Source organism: Schistocerca piceifrons, chromosome 3, assembly GCF_021461385.2.
Source record: "Schistocerca piceifrons isolate TAMUIC-IGC-003096 chromosome 3, iqSchPice1.1, whole genome shotgun sequence".
Classification (NCBI taxonomy): Eukaryota; Metazoa; Arthropoda; class Insecta; order Orthoptera; family Acrididae; genus Schistocerca; species Schistocerca piceifrons.
Genome location: NC_060140.1, coordinates 335,955,855 through 335,978,340, shown reverse-complemented (window position 1 = coordinate 335,978,340; position 22,486 = coordinate 335,955,855). Strand labels below are relative to the sequence as shown.

Here is a 22,486-nt window from a genome sequence, read left to right as displayed (position 1 = left end):
TTAGCGTGTTTACTGGTCCCAACTAGTGTTGCTGTAATAGTTAATTTTATACATCAGTTTCTCAACCCCTCAAATTATATACTTAAACACTGAAATGTCACGTAGGCTGTTTCTAATCGCTCTTTTGATGGAATGGTCGTACTATGCAAGAAAAAACTAGTATATAAGCTGGAGACGGAACAAGACATCAACTACTTCTAACTGTCTAGTTTAATGACTCTGAAAACCCAACACTGCCATCTTTTTTTCATCTCGAAAACCTAGTTACCTCAAGCGACACCTGCGACACTCTGTGCAGAGGAGACCTGGAGGCGAGTACATGACATTTCAAACAGGTGACAAATTGCCACACCGCTGCTCGTCTAGTAGAGGGGAGCCGCGTGCCCTACGGGTCTTCCTTCCGACAAGGCAACACAAGAAGAAGCAAATCCAATAAAGCAAACGGCAGAGAAGCGCACCTCATGCGGGAAGTTCGCAGCCAGGACTTGGCGCGCTCGCACAGCCGCTTCCACAACACAGACCACAGCTCCTCGGCTGCCATCTGCCCCAGTGACATGCTCCAGCACCTGTGCCGGTGCCTGGGTCTCGTTTCGAAAACCACTGCTCGCACTCCATGCTGGAGCTTCGACGACAGTCGAAAGGGGCGCTACGAACCTATCTAGCACCCACTCCCCTTGATAACGCAGGATGTGTGCTATCAACCGACCCCTTGTTTTAGTTAGGTTGCAACAATTACCCCCCCTCCACACACACACACACACACACACACACACACACACACACACACACACACACACACACAATTCGATTCAGTACCTCTTTTATATCAACACTCTGATATACCTGGACAATCCTCAGCATTCTCCGGCGCAGCGCCACATTTCAAAAAGCCTCTGTCAGAAGCGCTTTTCTTGTTGTAACCCGTCTGCATTTTATATCCCCGATACGTCGGAGATCAGCAGTTAATTTGCAGCCCAAATAGAATAACTTATCTACTGCTTTTATTTCCACAGCATCGCCTGATTTAATTCGACAACATACCATTATCCCTGTTTTACTTTTGCTGATGTTCATCCTATCTCTTTTCACGACACACTCCATGCCGTTCAACTGATCTTGCAAGTTCTTTGCGGTCTCTAACAGAACTAAAATGTCATCGGCAAACCCCAAAGTTTTAATTGTTTCAGCTTAAACTTTTAATTCCCTTTCTACACCACCACCGTGGTCACGGTTGGGTCTTTGAAAGCTTCAGTAACACCCAGTCTTTTGGCGCGGAATATTAGTATTAAGATTTTTTCTGTAATCACATCACTTTTCCTCACCTTTGCTTTCCGGAAATTTGTCGTGCTCTGTACATCGTGAATCAATACAAAGGCATAAATCTGCACATGCACGAATAACAGTGGAAACAAAGGCAGAGAAAATATATTGCAATGGAAAGAACTTAAAGATTTCGTCTTCTACACGCAGAACAACCTGAGGGACAGGGTTATGTCAGTTTCATATTATTATTTCCCTGCTTACAGGAACCAGTGTATTCCAATGTCTTCCTAAGATGACGGTAGCGTAACACACAACCCTAAGGGTACTCACACTCTGTATTAACGGTATTGTGTTTATGCCAGACAGACACCCCATTTCGTAGACTTCCAACACACTCACATGTACTGTTTCACCTACGCCGTGCTGAAATCGAGAAATGGTGGAGTCGGCTCTGGATCCCTGAAGAAAGGAGGCAAGCGACTCATTCGGGGCGAGGATGTGTAGCGTCACCGGCAGTTCCATGTTTCATACTCGAATCTTGCCTTTTGCCTACGGCAAATGCGTGACTTCAAAGCGGCAGTGATTGCTGATCGACGGTTGCGATTTTCAAAGCCCAGCGTACACTGATTTTACCCAAGCGGATGTTATTCGAGGAGTGCCTTATATCACATCATGAAGCTGAGATATCGCTGTAGTAGTTTCTGGTCACAGAAATGTCCCCTTACACACTGAATCGAACGTCTAGTTTCTGATCGAACGCTTTAGTGGCCTCGGCGGGGAAGAGGAATAAGGAAGGGGGAGTTCGTAGTAGTAGTAGGTAGTAGGTAGTAGGTAGTAGTAGTAGTAGTAGTAGTAGTAGTAGTAGTGGGATACTTTTTTGGGAGCTGTAGTGAATGTAGGGTACTTGATTTCGCCGGGACTACTACGAAATGGTTAGAGCAGATGAATATTTGACTGGTCTGCGCGGATATAGTTTCCGAACAGGGTCTTTGACGAAGTAGTAAGCGTGTGCCCGGGCGTCGTTCTGTTGACATTATGGCTGGAGGTAACGTGAAACCGTGCTCCGTTCCGCTACCGAATCCGTTTTATCTTTCCTCGCCCACTGCTTAGAAGCGTTCTACGTAGAAAGCGGTAGCATGCTTATGTTCTGCACGGAAATTCTCCGAAGAAAATGTACAAGTCCATCGTTTGGGAGCGCCATATAAAAGGTGAATATCAGTCCTACCGAAGGGAAGGAGCTATGGGAATGTGTGTTGAGTGGCATGGTATACTCAACGACTACTTATCGAGGAACTGACTGATTTCGGTTTGTTACCTCTAACTACCTGCAAATATTCACCAAAGAAGGCAGGTGCTGGTGGATGTATTATTGGTTGCAACGAACTACACTATGTGATCAAAAGTATCCGGACACCCTAAAAAAACATACGTTTTTCATATTAGGTGCATTGTGCTGCCACCGACTGCCATGTCTCCACATCAGCGACCTCAGCAGTAATTAGACATCGTGAGAGAGCAGAATGGGGCGCTCCGCGGAACTCACGGACTTAGAACGTCGACAAGTGATTGGGTGGCACTTGTGACGTACGTCTGTACGAGAGATTTCCACACTCCTAAAGATCCACAGTTTCTGATGTGATAGTGAAGTGAAAAACGTGAAGGGACATGTGCAGCACAAAAGCGTACAGGCGGATCTCGTCTGTTGACTGACAGACGCTGCCGACAGTTGCAGAGGATCGTAACGTGTAATAGGCAGACATCTATCCAGACCATCACACAGGAATACCAAACTGCATCAGGATTCACTGCGAGTACTATGACAGTTAGGCGGAGATGACAATACTTGGATTTCATTGTCGAGCGGTTGCTCGTAAGCCACACATCACGCCGGTAAAGGCCAAAAGACGCCTCGCTTGGTGTAAGAAGCATAAACATTGGATTGAACGGTGAAAAAAGTTGTGTGGAGTGACGAATCACGGTACAAAATGTGGCGAACCGATGGCAGAGTGTGGGTATGACGAATGCCCGGTGTACGTCATCTGCCAGCGTGTGTAGTGCCAAGAGTAAAATTCGGAGACGGTGGTATTATGGTGTTGATTGTTCCATGGAGGGGGCTAGCACCCTTTGTTGTTTTGCGTGGCACTATCACAGAACAGGCCTACAATGATTTTTTAAGCACCTTCTTGCTACTCACTATTGAAGAGCACTTCGGGGATGGCGATCGCATCTTTCAACACGATCGAGCACTTGTTCATAATGCACGGCCTGTGGCGGAGTGGTTACACGACAAGAAGATCCCTGTAATGGCCTGCACAGAGTCCTGACCTGAATCCTAAAGAACACCTTTGAGATGTTTTGGAACGCCGACTTCGTGCCAGGCCTCATCGATCGACATCGACACCTCTCGTCATTGCAGCACTCCGTGAAGGACGGGCTGCCATTCCCCAAAAAACCTTCCAGCACCTGACTGAACGTATGCCTGCGAGAGTGGAAGCTCTCATCAAGGCTAAGGGTGGGCCAACACCACATCGAATTCCAGCATTACCGATGGAGGGCGACACGAACTTTTAAGTCGTTTTCAGCCAGGTGCAGGATACTTTTGATCACCTAGTGTATCTACAGAGCAGTGGAACGACTGGAAGAAACCGACTCTGCGGAAGATCAGTAGAGAAAAATAGGAACACGAGAGGCAATATTGGCCCTGCGACTTATACGGGGTGTTCAAAGACTCCGCAATGCCGTATGATTGTTCGCCTGCCTGGGTTACTTCCCTTCAAGTGGGGGACACTTTCAACATTTAATGTGAAAATTTGTAAGTAAAAATGAATATTCATTTAGTTATAACTTGTATTTCACTGAGTTTCATTTCGGTATGTTCACTGCGGCATACGGCACGCGCGGCTAACAATCATACGGCATGGCGGAGAGACCGTATTAAAAGACAGGCAAATATATTCGTATAGCATTTTTAGGTCACGGGAAAAAAGCTGCTGATGTTGACTATAATACACTCTTTGGAATTCTGAAGTTATCTGGAAAGGAATAGGGAGTGAAAGGACATTTTTATGCAGAAACTAGACAGCTGTTAACGAGAGTCATAGAACGTGAAATGGAGCGCGTAGTAGGGAAGGGAGTGAGACAGGCTTGTAGTCCGTTCCCCATGTTATTCCATCTGTACGTACTACAAACAATAAAATGGCGAATAAATAAAACTATAAGATCTGTCGATGATATTTTAATTCTACGAGGGCTATTCAGAAAGTAGGGAACGTTTTGGCATTAAAAAAAAAACTAAGTACAAGAAACACATTTTATTGTACAGGGTGGTCCATTGATAGTGGCCGGGCCAAATATCTCACGAAATAAGTGTCAAACGAAAAAAATACAAAGAACGAAACTTGACTAGCTTGAAGGGGGAAACCAGATGGCGCTATGGTTGACCCGCTAGATGGCATTGCCATAGGTCAAACGGATGTCAACTGCGTTTTTTTTAAAAATAGGAATCCCCATTTTTTATTACATATTCGTGTAGTACGTAAGGAAATGTGAATGTTTTAGTTGAACCACTTTTTCGCTTTGTCATAGATGGCGATGTAATAGTCACAAACGTGTAAGTACGTGCTATCACGTAACATTCCTTCAGTGCGGACGGTATTTGCTTCGTGATACATCACCCGTGTTAAAATGGACCGTTTACCAATTGCAGAAAAAAGTCGATATCGTGTTGACGTATGGCTGCTCGGTATCCTGGACGTCATCATTCAAGTGTCCGGACCGTTCGCCGAATAGTTACGTTATTTAAGGAAACAGGAAGTGTTCAGCCACATGTGAAACGTCAACCACGACCTGCAACAAATGATGCTGCCCAAATAGGTGTTTTAACTGCTGTTGCGGCTAATACGCACATCAGTAGCAGACAAATTGAGCGAGAATCGGGAATCTCATAAACGTCGGTGTTGAGAATGCTACATCAACATTGTTGCACACGTACCATATTTCTATGCACCAGGAATTGCATGGTGACGACTTTGAACGTCGTGTACAGTTCTGCCACTGGGCACAAGAGAAATTACGGGACGATGACAGATTTTCTGCACACGTTCTATTTAGCGACGAAGCGTCATTCACCAACAGCGGTACCGTAAACCGGCATAATATGCACTATTGGGCAACGGAAAATCCACGATGGCTGCGACAAGTTGAACATCAGCGAGCTTGGCGGGTTAATGTATGGTGCGGCATTATGGGAAGGAAGGATAATTGGCCCCCATTTAATCGATGGCAATCTAAATGGTGCAATGTATGCTGATTTCCCACGTAATGTTCTACCGATGTTACTACAAGATGTTTCACTGCCTGACAGAATGGCGATGTACTTCCAACATGATGGATGTCCGGCAGACCTGTTGTGCAGTTGAAGTGGTACTGAATAGCATATTTCATGACAGGTGGATTGGTCGTCGAAGATCCTATCATGGCCCGCCCGTTCACCGGATCTGACATCCCTGGATTTCTTTCTGTGGGGAAAGTTGAAGGATTTTTGCTACCGTGATCCACCGACAACGCCTGACAACATGCGTCAGCGCATTGTCAATGCATGTGCGAACATTACGGAAGACGAACTACTCGCTATAGAGAGGAATGTCGTTACACGTATTGCCAAATGCGTTGAGGTTGACGGACATCATTTTGAGCATTTGTTGCATTAATGTGGTATTTACAAGTAATCATGCTGTAACAGCATGCGTTCTCAGAAATGTTAAGTTCACAAAGGTACATGTATCACATTGGAACAACCGAAACAAAATGTTCAAACGTATCTACGTTCTGTATTTTAATTTAAAAACCTACCTGTTACCAACGGTTCGTCTAAAATTGTGAGCCGCATGTTTGTGACTTTAACAGCGCCATCTATCACAAAGTGAAAAATGTGGTCCAGCTAAAACATTCATATTACTTTACGTACTACGTAATAAAAAATGGGGGTTCCTATTTAAAAAAAAAAACGCAGTTGATACCCGTCTGACTTATGGCAGCGCCATCTAGCGGCCCAACCATAGCGCCATCTGGTTTCCCCTTCAAGCTAGACAAGTTTCGTTGTTTGTAGTTTTTTCGTTTGACGCTTATTTCGTGAGATATTTGGACCTGTCACGATCAATGGACCACCCTGTATACATCTTAAAGAGCGACTGACATACTATTTTTCCACATAGTCACCAGGGAGCGAAAGGCTATTTACAATTTGTACAGAAACCAGATGGCAGTTATAAGAATCGAGGGACATGAAAGGGAAGCAGTGGTTGGGAAGGGAGTGAGACAGGGTTGTAGCCTTTCCCCGATGTTATTCAATCTGTATATTGAGCAAGCAGTGGAGGAAACAAAAGAAAAATTTGGAGTAGGTATTAAAATCCATGGAGAAGAAATAAAAACTTTGAGGTTTGCCGATGACATTGTAATTCTGTCAGAGACAGCAAAGGACTTTGAAGAACGGCTGAATGGAGTGGATAGTGTCTTGAAGGGAGGATATAAGATGAACATCAACAAAAGCAAAATGAGGATAATGGAATGTAGTCGAATTAAGTCGGGTGATGCTGAGGGAATTAGATTAGGAAATGAGACACTTAAAGTAGTAAAGGAGTTTTGGTATTTGGGGAGCAAAATAACTGATGATGGTCGAAGTAGAGAGGATATAAAATGTAGACTGGCAATAGCAAGGAAAGCGTTTCTGAACAAGAGAAATTTGTTAACATCGAGTGTTGATTTAAGTGTTAGGAAGTCGTTTCTGAAAGTATTTGTATGAAGTGTAGCCATGTATGGAAGTGAAACGTGGACGATAAATAGTTTAGACAAGAAGAGAATAGAAGCTTTCGAAATGTGGTGCTACAGGAGAATGCTGAAGGTTAGATGGGTAGATCACATAACTAATGAGGAGGTATTGAATAGGATTGGGGAGAAGAGAAGTTTGTGGCACAACTTGACTAGAAGAAGGGATCGGTTGGTAGGACATGTTATGAGGCATCAAGGGATCACCAATTTAGTATTGGAGGGCAGCGTGGAGGGTAAAAATCGTAGAGGGAAACCAAGAGATGAATACACTAAGCAGATTCAGAAGGATGTAGGTTGCAGTAGGTCCTGGGAGATGATGAAGCTTGCACAGGATAGAGTAGCATGGAGAGCTGCATCAAACCAGTCTCAGGACAACAACAGTCACCAAACACATTGAGGCACTTATCATAGTGTTTTTTTTTCTTTTTGTTTTGGTTTTGGGGCGCAAAACTGCTATGGTCATTAGCGCCCGGTCTGTAACTTAGGAAACGTTAAAAAACGAAATGGAAACCAGCAGCAATGGGAACGAAAGTCAAAAAATTGGAGAAACAAAGCAGAAGGAAAGCTTAAAAATCCACTACTGAAAAGGGTTGGTTGTCCCCAAAAGAGCTTCAAATGACTGACGTCATCTCACTGGCACTAATAAACTCGAGAACGCGATCGGCCGAGCGCGTGTCATCTGCTAAAATGGACGATATATCAGGCGACAGCTGTAGACGGGCGCGTAACGGAGTAAAATAGGGGCACTCAATTAAAAGGTGTCTTACCGTCCACGGCTGAGAGCAGTGGGGACAGAGTGGGGGAGGATCGCCGCTTAAAAGATGTCGATGGCAAAAAAGACAGTGCCCTATCCGGAGTCTAGTTAAAATTACCTCCTCCCGACGACGCGTTCGGGAGGAAGAGGTCCAAGCACAGGGAACAGCTTTTACGTCTCGCAATTTACTATGGGGAAGTGTCGACCAATGTGCGTGCCATAAAAGAACAACACGACGACATAAAACACTCCGTAGATCGGCGAAGGGAATCGATCGAATAGCTGGCCGAAGAAGAGAGACTGCAGCCTTGGCCGCTATATCGGCCGCCTCATTTCCACAGATACCAACGTGTCCTGGGAGCCAGAGGAACGCCACCGAGACGCCCCCCAAGTGGAGCAAGCGCAGGCAGTCCTGAATCCGGTGGACCAGAGGGTGGACAGGGTAGAGAGCTTGGAGACTGAGGAGAGAGAGCTGAGAGAATCTGAACAGATAACATACTGTATCCGCTGATGGCGGCGGATGTATTGGACAGCTTGGAGAACAGCGTAAAGCTCCGCAGTATAAACCGAACACTGGTCGGAAAGCCGAAATCGATTTGGGGTGTCGCCAACAATATAGGCACTCCCTACACCTAACGATGTTTTCGAGCCATCAGTGTAAATAAATGTGGCTTCCTTCATTTGTGCACATAGAGCAGCAAATGCCCGACGATAAACAAGTGAAGGGGTACCATCCTTGGGAAATTGACAAAAGTCACGGAGCAGGCAGGTCCGGGGACGGAGCCAAGGCGGTGCTGTACCCCAAGTTGTCAAGAAGGTTTTAGGAAAGCGGAAGGAAAGAGAATGGAGCAGTTGACGGAAGCGGACTCCTGGTGGTAGTAGGGAGGAAGGGCGGCCTGCATACCGTACATCAAAGGAGGCGTCGAAAAAAATGTCATGGGCTGGATTAGTAGGCATGGAAGACAGATGGCTAGCAAACGACTCAGAAGGACTGCTCGCCGATTGGACAGCGGAGGTTCAGCAGTCTCAGCATAAAGGCTTTCCACAGGGCTGGTGTAAAAAGCTCCAGAAACTAAACGTAATCCACGGTGGTGGATAGAGTCGAGATGCCGAAGAATAGACGGCCGAGCAGAGGAGTAAACTATGCTCCCATAGTCCAATTTCGAGCGTACTAAGGCGCGATAGAGGCGGAGAAGGACCACTCGGTCCGCTCCCCAGGAGGTACCATTCAGGACACAGAGGGTGTTGAGGGATCGCAGACAGCGAGCCGAAAGATAGGAAACGTGGGAGGACCAGCACAGTTTTCTGTCAAATATAAGACCCAAGAAAACGGAAGGTTGACAGGTCCTAGATGTAAGGAGGGTGGAAGAAACTCCGTACGACGCCAAAAATTAACACAAACGGTCTTACTGGGAGAAAAGCGGAAGCCTGTTTCGATGCTCCAAGAGTGGAGGCGATCGAGACAGCCTTGAAGACGTCGTTCAAGAAGGCTGGTCCGTTGAGAGTGTAGTAGATCGCAAAATCGTCCACAAATAGGGAGCCTGAGACATCGGGAAGGAGACAGTCCATAATTGGATTTATGGCAATGGCAAACAGTACAGCCCTTAGCACGGAGCCCTGGGGTACCCCGTTTTCTTGGGAGAAAGTACTGGAGAGAGTAGTGTTCACCCGCACTCTAAAAGTGCGCTCTGCCATAAATTTGCGAAGAAATAATGGCAGCAGACCTCGAAAGCCCCAAGAGAACAGTGTGCGGAGGGTGCCTGTCCTCCAACAGGTATCGTATGCTCTCTCCAGATCAAAAAATATTGCTACTGTTTGGCGTTTCCGGAGAAAATTGTTCATGATATAAGTGGAGAGAGCAACAAGATGGTCAACTGCAGAACGATGCTTTCGGAAACCGCATTGGGCAGGTGTTAAAAGACTGCGGGACTCCAGCCACCAAGCTAAACGGCAATTCACCATATGCTCCAAAACCTTACATACACTACTCGTGAGAGAAATGGGGCGATAGCTAGAGGGGAGATGTTTGTCCTTTCCAGGTTTCGGAACAGGAACGATGATAGCTTCCCGCCATCGTCTGGGAAAAGTACTGTCGGTCCAAATTCGATTATAAAGGCGAAGGAGGTAATGCAGACTATGGGTTGATAAATGCAGCAACATTTGGATGTGGATACCATCCGGTCCTGGGGCGGAGGAGCGAGAAGAAGAGAGTGCATGTTGGAGTTCCCGCATGGAGAAAACAGTATTATAGCTTTCGCGATTTTGAGAGGAGAAAGCAAGAGGTTGCACTTTCGCTGCACGTTTCTTCGGGAGAAACGCTGGCGGGTAATTTGAAGAGCTCGAAATCTCAGCAAAGTGTTGACCCAATGAGTTAGAAATTGCGACGGGGTCCACTAACGTATCATGCGCGACAGTGAGCCCAGAGACCGAGGAGAAACTAGGCGCGCCAGATAACCGTCGAATCCGACTCCAAACTACCGAGGAGGGAGTGAAGGTGTTAAATGAGCTAGTAAAGAATTTCCAGCTTGCCTTCTTGCTATCGCGGATGACGCGACGGCATCGCGCATGGGACTGCTTATAGCGAATACAGTTGGCCAAAGTAGGATGGTGGCGGAAAACGCGAAGAGCACGTCGCCGCTCACGTATTGCGTCACGGCATGCCTCGTTCCACCAAGGAACTGGGGGCCGCCGGGGCAATTCGGAGGTGCGTGGTATTGAACGTTCCGCGGCTGTAAGAATAACTTCCGTAATATGAGTGACCTCATCGTCGACGCTAGGAAAGTGACGGTCATCGAATGTCGCTAGAGACGAAAAAAGTGTCCTATCGGCTAGGGCAAACTTCCAGCGTCTCGGGCGCATATATGGCAGTTGTGGCTGCAATCGAAGGACACATGGAAAGTGGTCACTCGAGTGTGTATCAGAAAGGGCGAACCATTCGAAGCGCCGAGCTAGCGGAACAGTACCGACCGAAAGGTCCAAATGAGAGAAATTTGTCATGGGGGCAGACAAAAATGTAGGGTCCCCAGTGTTGAGGCAAACAAGATCCGCTTGGTGGAAGACGTCTAGCAATAGTGAGCCACGCGGACATGGATGTGGAGATCCCCAAAGCGGATGGTGGGCATTTAAGTCCCCAACCAGCAAATAGGGGGGTGGAAGCTGACCAAGAAGATGAAGGAGATCAGCTCGTGCCATTGATGTGGATGATGGAATGTATACAGTACAAAGAGAGAAGGTGTATCCAGAAAGGGAAAGACGTACAGTGACTGCTTGGAAGGAAGTGTTTAAGGGGATTGGGTGATAATGGAGAGTATTATGGAGAAGAATCATGAGTCCTCCATGTGCTGGGGTGCCTTCAACAGAGGGGAGATCAAATCGGACTGACTGAAAATGGGGGAAGACAAAGCGGTCGTGGGGACGCAGGTATGTTTCCTGAAGACAGAAGATGACCAGCGAGTAGGATCGTCAATTCATCCCGATTGGCTCGAATGCCGTGGATATTCCAATGGATAATGGACATAGGGTGGACAGAAAATGGAAGAATGTGCCCAAGGTGCCGTCAACTCAACGACTGCTCAGTGCTTGCGACCGACAGCGTGGAATGGCACTCAGCCGAAGGCAAAAGATCCTGATCCATAGGTTGTTCAGGAGCAGCTCCTGCCAGCAGCGACCGGCCGGTTGATTGGCCGCCAGCAGTGCGCCTGGGCGACACAGAAGACGGCCGAGGGCGGTTACCGCCAGGTGGTGCTGTAGATGAGACACGCCGTGGCGGAGAAGGAGAGGAACTGGGTTTCTTATTAGCTTTCTTGGAAACATGATGTTTAGATGAAGGAGGAACCGATGGTTGTGAAGTTGGGCTACGTAAAAAATCTTCACGAGTATGCTCTTTTTTGGAAGTCCGGGTGTCTGACTGACGCTGATCGAGATTTAGCAGAACCTGATGAAGGGTGAGCCATAGATTGAGCAGGCGAAAGTGGGGAGGTTGAACAGGCGATCTTTCCCCTGGCCGATCTGACGACCGTGTCACTAAAGGTGAGATCACAAGTCAGCGTGGCCGCCTCCTTTGTTGGCCAAGGAGAGGCAAGGACAGTGCTGTATTTTCCTATCTGAGGCACAGTGGGCTTTCGACTTGCGAATAATTTTCTAGCAGCAAAGGTCGACACCTTTTCCTTCACTCTGATTTCCTGAATGAGCTTTTCGTCTTTAAAATTGGGGCAATCTCGAGAGGAAGCAGTGTGGTCACCCATACAGTTGATGCAACAAGGGGATGGAGGTGGACAAGCACCCTCATGGGCATCCTTGCCACACGTAACGCATTTGGTCGGGTTGGAACAGGACTCGCTGGTGTGATTGAACTGCTGGCACCAATAGCAACGCGTAGGGTTTGGGACGTAGGGGCGAACGGAAATTATTTCATAGCCTGCTTTTATTTTCGATGGGAGTTGAACTCTGTCAAATGTCAAGAAGACAGTACGGGTTGGAACAATGTTCGTGTCAACCCTTTTCATAACTCTATGAACAGCCGTTATGCCCTGGTCAGACAGGTAGTGCTGAATTTCCTCGTCAGACAATCCGTCGAGGGAGCGTGTATAAACGACTCCACGTGAGGAATTTAAAGTGTGGTGCGCTTCAACCTGGACAGGGAAGGTGTGGAGCAGTGAAATACGCAGCAATTTTTGTGCCTGGAGGGCACTGACTGTTTCTAACAACAAGGTGCCATTCCGTAATCTGGAACAAGACTTTACAGGACCTGCAATTGTGTCGACACCTTTCTGAATAATGAAAGGGTTGACCGTGGAGAAGTCGTGACTGTCAGACCGAGAAACAACAAGGAACTGTGGCAACGATGGAATAACTGTCTGTGGCTGAGACTCCGTGAACTCACGCTTGTGAGCGGGCATAGTGGAAGATGAGGAAACCATTGTGGAAGTATACTCCATGATTACCGGCGTCTCTGATGGCGAGCTCCTCCCTTGTGGGGGCCCTCTCTGAGGGCACTCCCGCCTTAGGTTATTGTTCACACCTCAGGTCACACCTCCCGACAAACAGACGGAGGGACCAATCGGAACTTTCGGAAGGTATCAGCTCGGGTAATCACCCCTCCCTGGGCCTGGTCGTTACCAGGGGGTTCGTGCGAGTCCTACCTGTCTACCCGGGGTGGGGAATTACGCGTAACCCCGTCAATGGCTACGCACGAAAATGCGTGGGTCGGCCTTCAGACACGCACAGGGAGGAAGAAAGAGAAAGGGAAAAACAAAGAAAGGGAAAGGAAGGAAGAGAGGTCTCAAACGCCGCAGCAGAGAAAAGGGTAAAGAGAAGAGGTAAGGAAAAGAGAAGGACAAAGGAAGGATAAAGACATACAAGCAGAGAAGGCGAAGAATGCGTTACATTTACGAGCGTCCGTCTCTGGACGTAGGCACAAACCATACTCCCAGAGGGGGAGAAGGGGAAGGAAAGCGCCAGAGGTGAGGGGAGGGGGGGCGAAGATGGGGGATAGGGAAGGATGCGGAAAAGGAAGGTATGCAGCCTGGAAAGGAAGGAGGGCCACATTAGCTCGGGGTCCCATGCTCGCTACGCACGAATCCACAAAAGAGTTGTGGACCCCCTGGGGGGTATCGTAGTGGTGGACAAGCTTTGAAAGACCTTCGTCTTAAAATTCTGCCGCCTGAGACTTTAGCCAGTGAGTCACGCCCGCCTGGAGTTCCACGTCGTCATCACAGCGCTGCGTTGCAAGCCAGTTCTTCATCTTGGGAAACAAGCGGAAGTTGCTTGGTGCAAGATCGGGGCTGTAGGGCGGATGTGGGAAAATTTCCCATCTGAATGAATTAAGGAGTCTTTTAGTTCGGTTTGCCAAGTGAGGGACACTGTCGTGCAAAAACAAAATTTTGGACGTCAGCTTTCCTCAGCGTATGTTTTGAACTGCTCTTCTAAGGCTGTGCAAAGTTTGACAATTCCGGGTAGCATTTATGGTTGCTTCACATTCGAGAAAATCAATAAGAAGCACACCTTGCCTATCCCAAATCACTGTCACCATCAGTTTCCTTGCTGACAAGGTTTGTAAACATTTTCTTGTTTTTTTTGGGGACCATGTGTGCCCCAACTCCACGGACTGTAATTTGTCTCGCAACTGACGTGTTTCACCGAAGTCTCGTCACTGGTTACGATTCGATCCAATAATGAATCAACATGTTTATGGTAGGCCTCCAGAAACGTCAACGTTACCCCATTCGCTGTTCTTTATGGTGATCTGTAAGCATTTTGGGCACCTATCGTGCACAAAATTTGTGGAGTCTAGCTTCTGAGTGACAATTTCAAACAAGAAAGTCCGTGAAACTCGTGGAAAAGAAAGCGAAAGCTCAATTATTGTGAAGCGACGGTTTTCACGAATAGTTTCATCAACTTTAGCGACAAGATCGTCAGTCACAATGTTCGGGCGTCCCCTCTTCATCATGAACGTTGGTTCGGCTATTTTTAAACCGAATGCACCATTTCCGGACGGAACATTCACTCATTCCGTTGTTCCGTACACTTCGCACAGTTCTCGACAAATTTCCATGGGTTTTAGGTTTTTTGCCAACAAAAACCGTATCACAGACGCACCTCTCAACTGGTGGAATTTTCGATTGTAGCGTATATTTCAGATTCGAATATCGAAAAAAACCAGACGCCCAGAGACGTTCCCGCTGTCACGCATTGATGCCGACTGAGCTGCTGAGCACGCGCACAAACCAAAATATACGCGATCGGCGCGCGCCTAGCGGCGTCAGTACTTCTACATCTACGTCTACATCTACATTTATACTCCGCAAGCCACCCAACGGTGTGTGGCGGAGGGCACTTTACGTGCCACTGTCATTACCTCCCTTTCCTGTTCCAGTCGCGTATGGTTCGCGGGAAGAACGACTGTCTGAAAGCCTCCGTGCGCGCTCTAATCTCTCTAATTTTACATTCGTGATCTCCTCGGGAGGTATAAGTAGGGGGAAGCAATATATTCGATATCTCATCCAGAAACGCACCCTCTCGAAACCTGGCGAGCAAGCTACACCGCGATGCAGAGCGCCTCTCTTGCAGAGTCTGCCACTTGAGATTGTTAAACATCTCCGTAACGCTATCACGGCTACCAAATAACCCTGTGACGAAACGCGCCGCTCTTCTTTGGATCTTCTCTATCTCCTCCGTCAACCCGATCTGGTACGGATCCCACACTGATGAGCAATACTCAAGTATAGGTCGAACGAGTGTTTTGTAAGCCACCTTCTTTGTTGATGGACTACATTTTCTAAGGACTCTCCCAATGAATCTCAACCTGGCACCCGCCTTACCAACAATTAATTTTATATGATCATTCCACTTCAAATCGTTCCGCACGCATACTCCAAGACATTTTACAGAAGTAACTGCTACCAGTGTTTGTTCCGCTATCATATAATCATACAATAAAGGATCCTTCTTTCTATGTATTCGTAATACAATACATTACATTTGTCTATGTTAAGGGTCAGTTGGCACTCCCTGCACCAAGTGCCTATCCGCCGCAGATCTTCCTGCATTTCGCTACAATTTTCTAATGCTGCAACTTCTCTGTATACTACAGCATCATCCGCGAAAAGCCGCAAGGGACTTCCGACACTATCTACTAGGTCATTTATATATATTGTGAAAAGCAATGGTCCCATAACACTCCCCTGTGGCACGCCAGAGGTTACTTTAGCGTCTGTAGACGTCTCTCCATTGATAACAACATGCTGTGTTCTGTTTGCTAAAAACTCTTCAATCCAGCCACACAGCTGGTCTGATATTCCGTAGGCTCTTACTTTGTTTATCAGGCGACAGTGCGGAACTGTATCGAACGCCTTCCGGAAGTCAAGGCAAGTAGCATCTACCTGGGAGCCTGTATCTAATATTTTCTGGGTCTCATGAACAAATAAAGCGAGTTGGGTCTCACACGATCGCTGTTTCCGGAATCCATGTTGATTCCTACATAGTAGATTCTGGGTTTCCAAAAACGACATGATACTCGAGCATAAAACATGTTCTAAAATTCTACAACAGATCGACGTCAGAGATATAGGTCTATAGTTTTGCGCATCTGCTCGACGACCCTTCTTGAAGACTGGGACTACCTGTGCTCTTTTCCAATCATTTGGAACCTTCCGTTCCTCTAGAGACTTGCGGTACACGGCTGTTAGAAGGGGGGCAAGTTCTTTCGCGTACTCTGTGTAGAATCGAATTGGTATCCCGTCAAGTTCAGTGGACTTTCCTCTGTTGAGTGATTCTAGTTGCTTTTCTATTCCTTGGACACTTATTTCGATGTCAGCCATTTTTTCGTTTGTGCGAGGATTTAGAGAAGGAACTGCAGTGCGGTCTTCCTCTATGAAACAGCTTTGGAAAAAGGTGTTTAGTATTTCAGCTTTACGCGTGTCATCCTCTGTTTCAATGCCATCATCATCCCGGAGTGTCTGGATGTGCTGTTTCGAGCCACTTACTGATTTAACGTAAGACCAGAACTTCCTAGGATTTTCTGTCAAGTCGGTACATAGAATTTTACTTTCGAATTCACTGAACGCTTCACGCATAGCCCTCCTTACGCTAACTTTGACATCGTTTAGCTTCTGTTTATCTGAGAGGTTTTGGCTGCGTTTAAACTTAGAGTGAAGCTCTCTTTGCTTTCGCAGTAGCTTCCTAACTTTGTTGTTGTACCACGGTGGGTTTTTCCCGTCCCTCACAGTTTTACTCGGCACGTACCTGTCTAAAACGCATTTTACGATTGCCTTGAACTTTTTCCATAAACACTCAACATTGTCAGTGTCGGAACAGAAATTTTCGTTTTGATCTGTTAGTTAGTCTGAAATCTGCCTTCTATTACTCTTGCTAAACAGATAAACCTTCCTCCCTTTTTTTATATTCCTACTAACTTCCGTATTCAGGGATGCTGCAACGGCCTTATGATCACTGATTCCCTGTTCTGTACATAGAGAGTCGAAAAGTTCGGGTCTGTTTGTTGTCAGTAGGTCCAAGATGTTATCTCCACGAGTCGGTTCTCTGTTTAATTGCTCGAGGTAATTTTCGGATAGTGCACTCAGTATAATGTCACTCGATGCTCTGTCTCTACCACCCGTCCTAAACATCTGAGTGTCCCAGTCTATATCTGGTAAATTGAAATCTCCACCTAAGACTATGACATGTTGAGAAAATTTATTTGAAATGTATTCCAAATTTTCTCTCAGTTGTTCTGCCACTAATGCTGCTGAGTCGGGAGGTCGGTAAAAGGAGCCAATTATTAACCTAGCTCGGTTGTTGAGTGTAACCTCCACCCATAATAATTCACAGGAACTATCCACTTCTACTTCACTACAGGATAAACTACTACTAACAGCGACGAACACTCCACCACCGGTTGCATACAATCTATCCTTTCTAAACACCGTCTGTACCTTTGTAAAAATTTCGGCAGAATTTATCTCTGGCTTCAGCCAGCTTTCTGTACCTATAACGATTTCAGCTTCGGTGCTTTCTATCAGCGCTTGAAGTTCCGGTACTTTACCAACGCAGCTTCGACAGTTTACAATTACAATACCGATTGCTGCTTGGTCCCCGCATGTCCTGACTTTGCCCCGCACCCGTTGAGGCTGTTGCCCTTTCTGTACTTGCCCACGGCCATCTAACCTAAAAAACCGCCCAGCCCACGCCACACAACCCCTGCTACCCGTGTAGCCGCTTGTTGCGTGTAGTGGACTCCTGACCTATCCAGCGGAACCCGAAACCCCACCACCCTATGGCGCAAGTCGAGGAATCTGCAGCCCACACGGTCGCAGAACCGTCTCAGCCTCTGATTCAGACCCTCCACTCGGCTCTGTACCAAAGGTCCGCAGTCAGTCCTGTCGACGATGCTGCAGATGGTGAGCTCTGCTTCCATCCCACTAGCGAGACTGGCAGTCTTCACCAAATCAAATAGCCGCCGGAAGCCAGAGAGGATTTCCTCGGATCCATAGCGACACACATCACTGGTGCCGACATGGGCGACCACCAGCAGATGGGTGCACCCTGTACCCTTCATGGCATCCGGAAGGACTCTTTCCACATCTGGAATGACTCCCCCCGGTATGCACACGGAGTGCACATTGGTTTTCTTCCCCTCTCTTGCTGCCATATCCCTAAGGGGCCTCATTACGCGCCTGACGTTGGAGCTCCCAACTACCAGTAAGCCCACCCTCTGCGACCGCCCGAATCTTGCAGACTGAGGGACAACCTCTGGAACAGGAAAAGCAGCCATGTCAGGCCGAAGATCAGTATCAGCGTGAGACAGAGCCTGAAACCGGTTCGTCAGACAAACTGGAGAGGCCTTCCGTTCAGCCCTCCGGAATGTCCTTCGCCCCCTGCCACACCTTGAGACGACCTCCCACTCTACCACAGGTGAGGGATCAGCCTCAATGCGGGCAGTATCCCAGGCAACAACAGTCGTAGTCCGATCGAGGGATGCGTGGGACGAGCTGGCCGTCCCCGACAAACCCCCATCCGGAACCCCACAGTGACGCCCACTGGCAACAGCCTCAAGCTGTGTGACCGAAGCCAACACTGCCTGAAGCTGGGAGCGAAGGGATGCCAACTCAGCCTGCATCCGAACACAGCAGTTGCAGTCCCTATCCATGCTAAAAACTGTTGTGCAAAGAACGTCTGAACTAATCTACAGAGAGCGCAAACAAATCGACACAAAATTTAAACGGTTATTAAAATACAAGATTGCCTAGTAAATTCAGTAATGCTGCTACTTGCGCACTGCTAATACACTGCTTCTGCTATGTAAACGCTTTCAGACGCTCTTGTGTTTTTTGCGGCGTACTACTTTCTGAATAGCTCTCGTATCAGAGGTGGCAAAGGACTTTGAAGTTCAGCTGAATGGAATGGACAGTGTTTTGAAAATATGGAAATTTGTGGATAATATTTCGTGCGGTTTAATAGCGAATTTCTGAATCGCACTGTTTTTAACTAAAGGATAAATTTAAACACGTCCACTTGCTCATTCTTGTTTCATAAGGTTGTATTTTAAGCCAGTTCAAAACATTGACACGGTAATTCTACTATCTCCCCTTCATTCAGCCTTTACACTAGAAATCGCATACCGAGCGAGGTGGCGCAGTGGTTAGCACACTGGACTCTCATTCGGGAGGACGACCGTTCAATCGCGCGTCCAGCCATTCTGATTTATGTTTCTCGTGATTTCCCTAAATCGCTCTAGGCAAATGCCGGGACGGTTCCTTTGAAAGGGCACGGCCGACTTCCTTCCCCGTCCTTCCCTAATCCGATGACCTCACAGTTTGGTTTCTTCCCCCAAACAACCCAACCCTACATATCGCATACCATCGTTACTTCCTGTTTCTTAGAAATTAATACGAGGGCGCTAAAAGCGTGGCTTCGTAGTACGACGTGGACATAATTGAAGCGTGCTTGCAGCGTGTGGTGCATGAAAGGAATTTTGACGGGCATAGTTGCAAAGTATGCTTTCATAAATATTCGTTACTTCCCTATTTATGCTAGTGCTATGTGTGTTTTATTTTCACACATACATTTACCGATCACATGAAATTTTTATAACTGAAAGATGCATTCTTTTAATACATATAAATCAAGGCATATAATTTCTTAAGTAGCATACTAATATAATATATTCCTAAACAGTAATTATCAACACTATTGTCTTTAATATTCTGCCACAACACAATTTTTCTTGAATATCGGACTTCGTGAGATCCATTCTGCTTTGTGAACGCTTTTAGACGCTTTTGTGTTTCTTTGCGGTGTACTAAAGCTCCGGTTAGTTACTATTCATACTTCAGCTTCTTGTTCCACATCTTCTTCGAGTTGATTATGGTTTTCCCCATGCTTCCATCGAGTTCGTCCCTTTGACTATATACTGGTTTCATTCTTTAACAATTTATGTTATGTGCTACGAGTCATTAACTTGGAAAAAAACCTTAATGTAGATCTAATAGCCAACGTTTCTGCCCTCCCATGCAAATTTCGCTTTAAGATGCTGATATATCCCTCCTTGTTTAACGTACTGTTACTGAAAGTAACCTCTCCCAACTGGTAACGAAATACAGTCCCATGTTAAAGGCCGGTCGGGGTGGCCGAGCGGTTCTAGGCGCTACAGTCTGGAACCACGCGACCGCTACGGTCGCAGGTTCGAATCCTGCCTCGGGCATGAATGTGTGTAATGTCCTTAGTTAGGTTTAAGTAGTTCTAAGTTCTAGGGGACTGATGACCTCAGAAGTTAAGTCCCATAGTTCTCAGAGCCATTTGAACCATTTTTGGAAATATTTAGCCCGCAGCTCGTCATTTGGTTTTCGCCACATCACTGCTCTTTATTGAAAAGACATTGAACTTGCTCTCATATGTATATATAACATCGTTCCATCTCTTTGACTCTTTGATAGCATGGTTCCTTGCGAATTGGAACCTTCTGCTTTGGTGCACTTGGTCCAGCTGTGATTTTTTCCTTGCCACTCTTCCGCTGTACCCCCTTCCCCCCTTTCTTCTCGACATAACCCTCCGGACAGATGATGTACGTATTAGCAAACTACATTTTTGCAGCAGTTAGGTTGCAATTTTAGGTACACTTAATTGACAGTTACCCATAATCCTTATTATGATTAATCACCTGTCTCTTTCATTCACCTTCCTTGGCTGCACTTTTTACAAGACAGAGTCTATCGAAACCCCCCCCCCTCCCCAGATCTCCTCCTCCTCCTCGAATCGTCACATAATATCATCAACAGTACTACTGGCTATGTTCAATAAATCAGCAATATCTCGTGTGTGACCCTTCGCACGGCGAAACATGGCAAGTCGTCTCTGTTCGAACGTCGTGTAACTTCCCTTGCATCCCGTTACGGCTTTGTAGGCTACGTGGTAGGAGGAATGATAGCAAGTGAGCTTCATGGAGAAAGAAGTTGCATCGTACCAACCAAAACGCGCATTTATACAATGGAACTCAAGTTACGGCCTTAAGTGACCGGATTTTAAAGTTCACTCCTTTACGCCCTTTCAAATTCACTATTTAAAAGATGTTTCCTAACATTTTACAGTTATTCAGTCAACGCTTTGTTATTTAACAGCTATCTGGCTACTGATCGGGAATATTTTTTTTTTTTTTTTTTTTTTTTTTTTTACATCTGATACATAATTACTCAAGTGAAATCGAAAATTATTAAAAACAGTGCCTGACCCAGTACCTCTGATAGCCTCTGTGCGTACTCGGTTGAAGTGCAACGCCAGCTCGGAAGCTCCACGGGCTGTAGCTTACGGAAGCGCCTTAGGAACGGAGTCCGTGCGTGCCTTTCGCGCTCTGCAAGAACTTGACCGAGCCGTGAGCGGTTGGAGTGAAGTGGTTTGGCCGGACTAGAGGCGGCAAAGCGGGCAGCGGCCTCTGAGGGCTTCCGACGGCGGGCAGGGCCGCCGCATTGATCCGCTTTGCTTCTCGAGCCCTCTCCAGCTCAACCGCCGACAACTGCGCTGCAGATTGGCCGAACAGACAACTCCAGCGCTCCGAGCTCCTCCGAGGAGGCGTCCATAGCCGGATTACGTCGTGTCCTGGGTGCTTCTACAGTGCAACAAGCAGGCACTGTGCTCAATGTGATTCTAGCACTATGCTCTGCTTATCCCTCTAAGTTAGTTCCTTTCTGTATTGCACTGGTTCTCAATCTTCGAGATCTTCTTCAGAAGATCAGAAGTCACCCAAACACCAATAAACTCCATGCTATATAAAATTTTAGATTAACTAGTATAAAAATATATGTATGTACGTACGTACGTATGTTATGTATGTACACTGATCAGCTAGAACATTATGACCACCAACCTGCTATCGATGTAAACACGTCCAGGCGATAGCAGCGTCAGCTAAGAAGAGGAAGAGAAAGCAGCAATGTCTCTAATCCGACTGGGCATCGAGTTGAACTTAGATCGGAAGACAGAAATGGAAGCATCATTCCATGGAGCTCCAACTGCGGCAGAGTTCATCAACTGCAATGGTTGACGAGTGGAGGTGTGCCAGTCTCTTGGAAAACCGTGTCCAGCAGTTTTCAATGCGTGTGAGATCTGAAGAATGTGTTGGGCAGGGGAAGAGGCTAACAACTTCCGTATCGAAGAAGTTATCTTGTTGAAAGGTAACTTTACGGAGACCTCAAAGATAAAGGCACAGCCATTGGCATTAACACGTCACCTTTCTAAATTACTGGTTTTGCGGACAAGATGTGATCGAGTCATGCATCCAGTTTCACCCCACGCCAACATCAAGCCTGCAGTAGGCCCGCATGACGATGATGATTGCAATCTGGCAACGTTCATTCTCCTGAGAGTCTCTACATTTGGATACGTCCATCGTGATACTGTATGCAGTATTTGAACTGCTGTGAAAAGTGACGTGGTGCCACTAACGTGTCCAGTGTTGTTGTTCAACGCACTGCTATCGGCGTGCATCGTCAAGGAAAACAAACAGTGTCTAACCTCTCAGGCGATAGTCAAGTGGGGTTGTTGAAATCCTGTATAGTGTTAAGTATGTACCTCCTGAACCCATGGAGTCTATATTCGCATGACAATCGTGGGATCCCGACCAACGCGAGCAGCAATATCGTGGAACGACAGATC

The 22,486-nt window shown here is 46.8% G+C and overlaps 1 protein-coding gene across 1 annotated transcript in view; it reads right to left on the bottom strand.

Moving 5' to 3' along the window:
- The window catches only part of LOC124788635, a 291,652-nt gene that overhangs the window by 143,458 nt on the left and 125,708 nt on the right, over window positions 1-22,486 (bottom strand). The window lies entirely within an intron of this gene.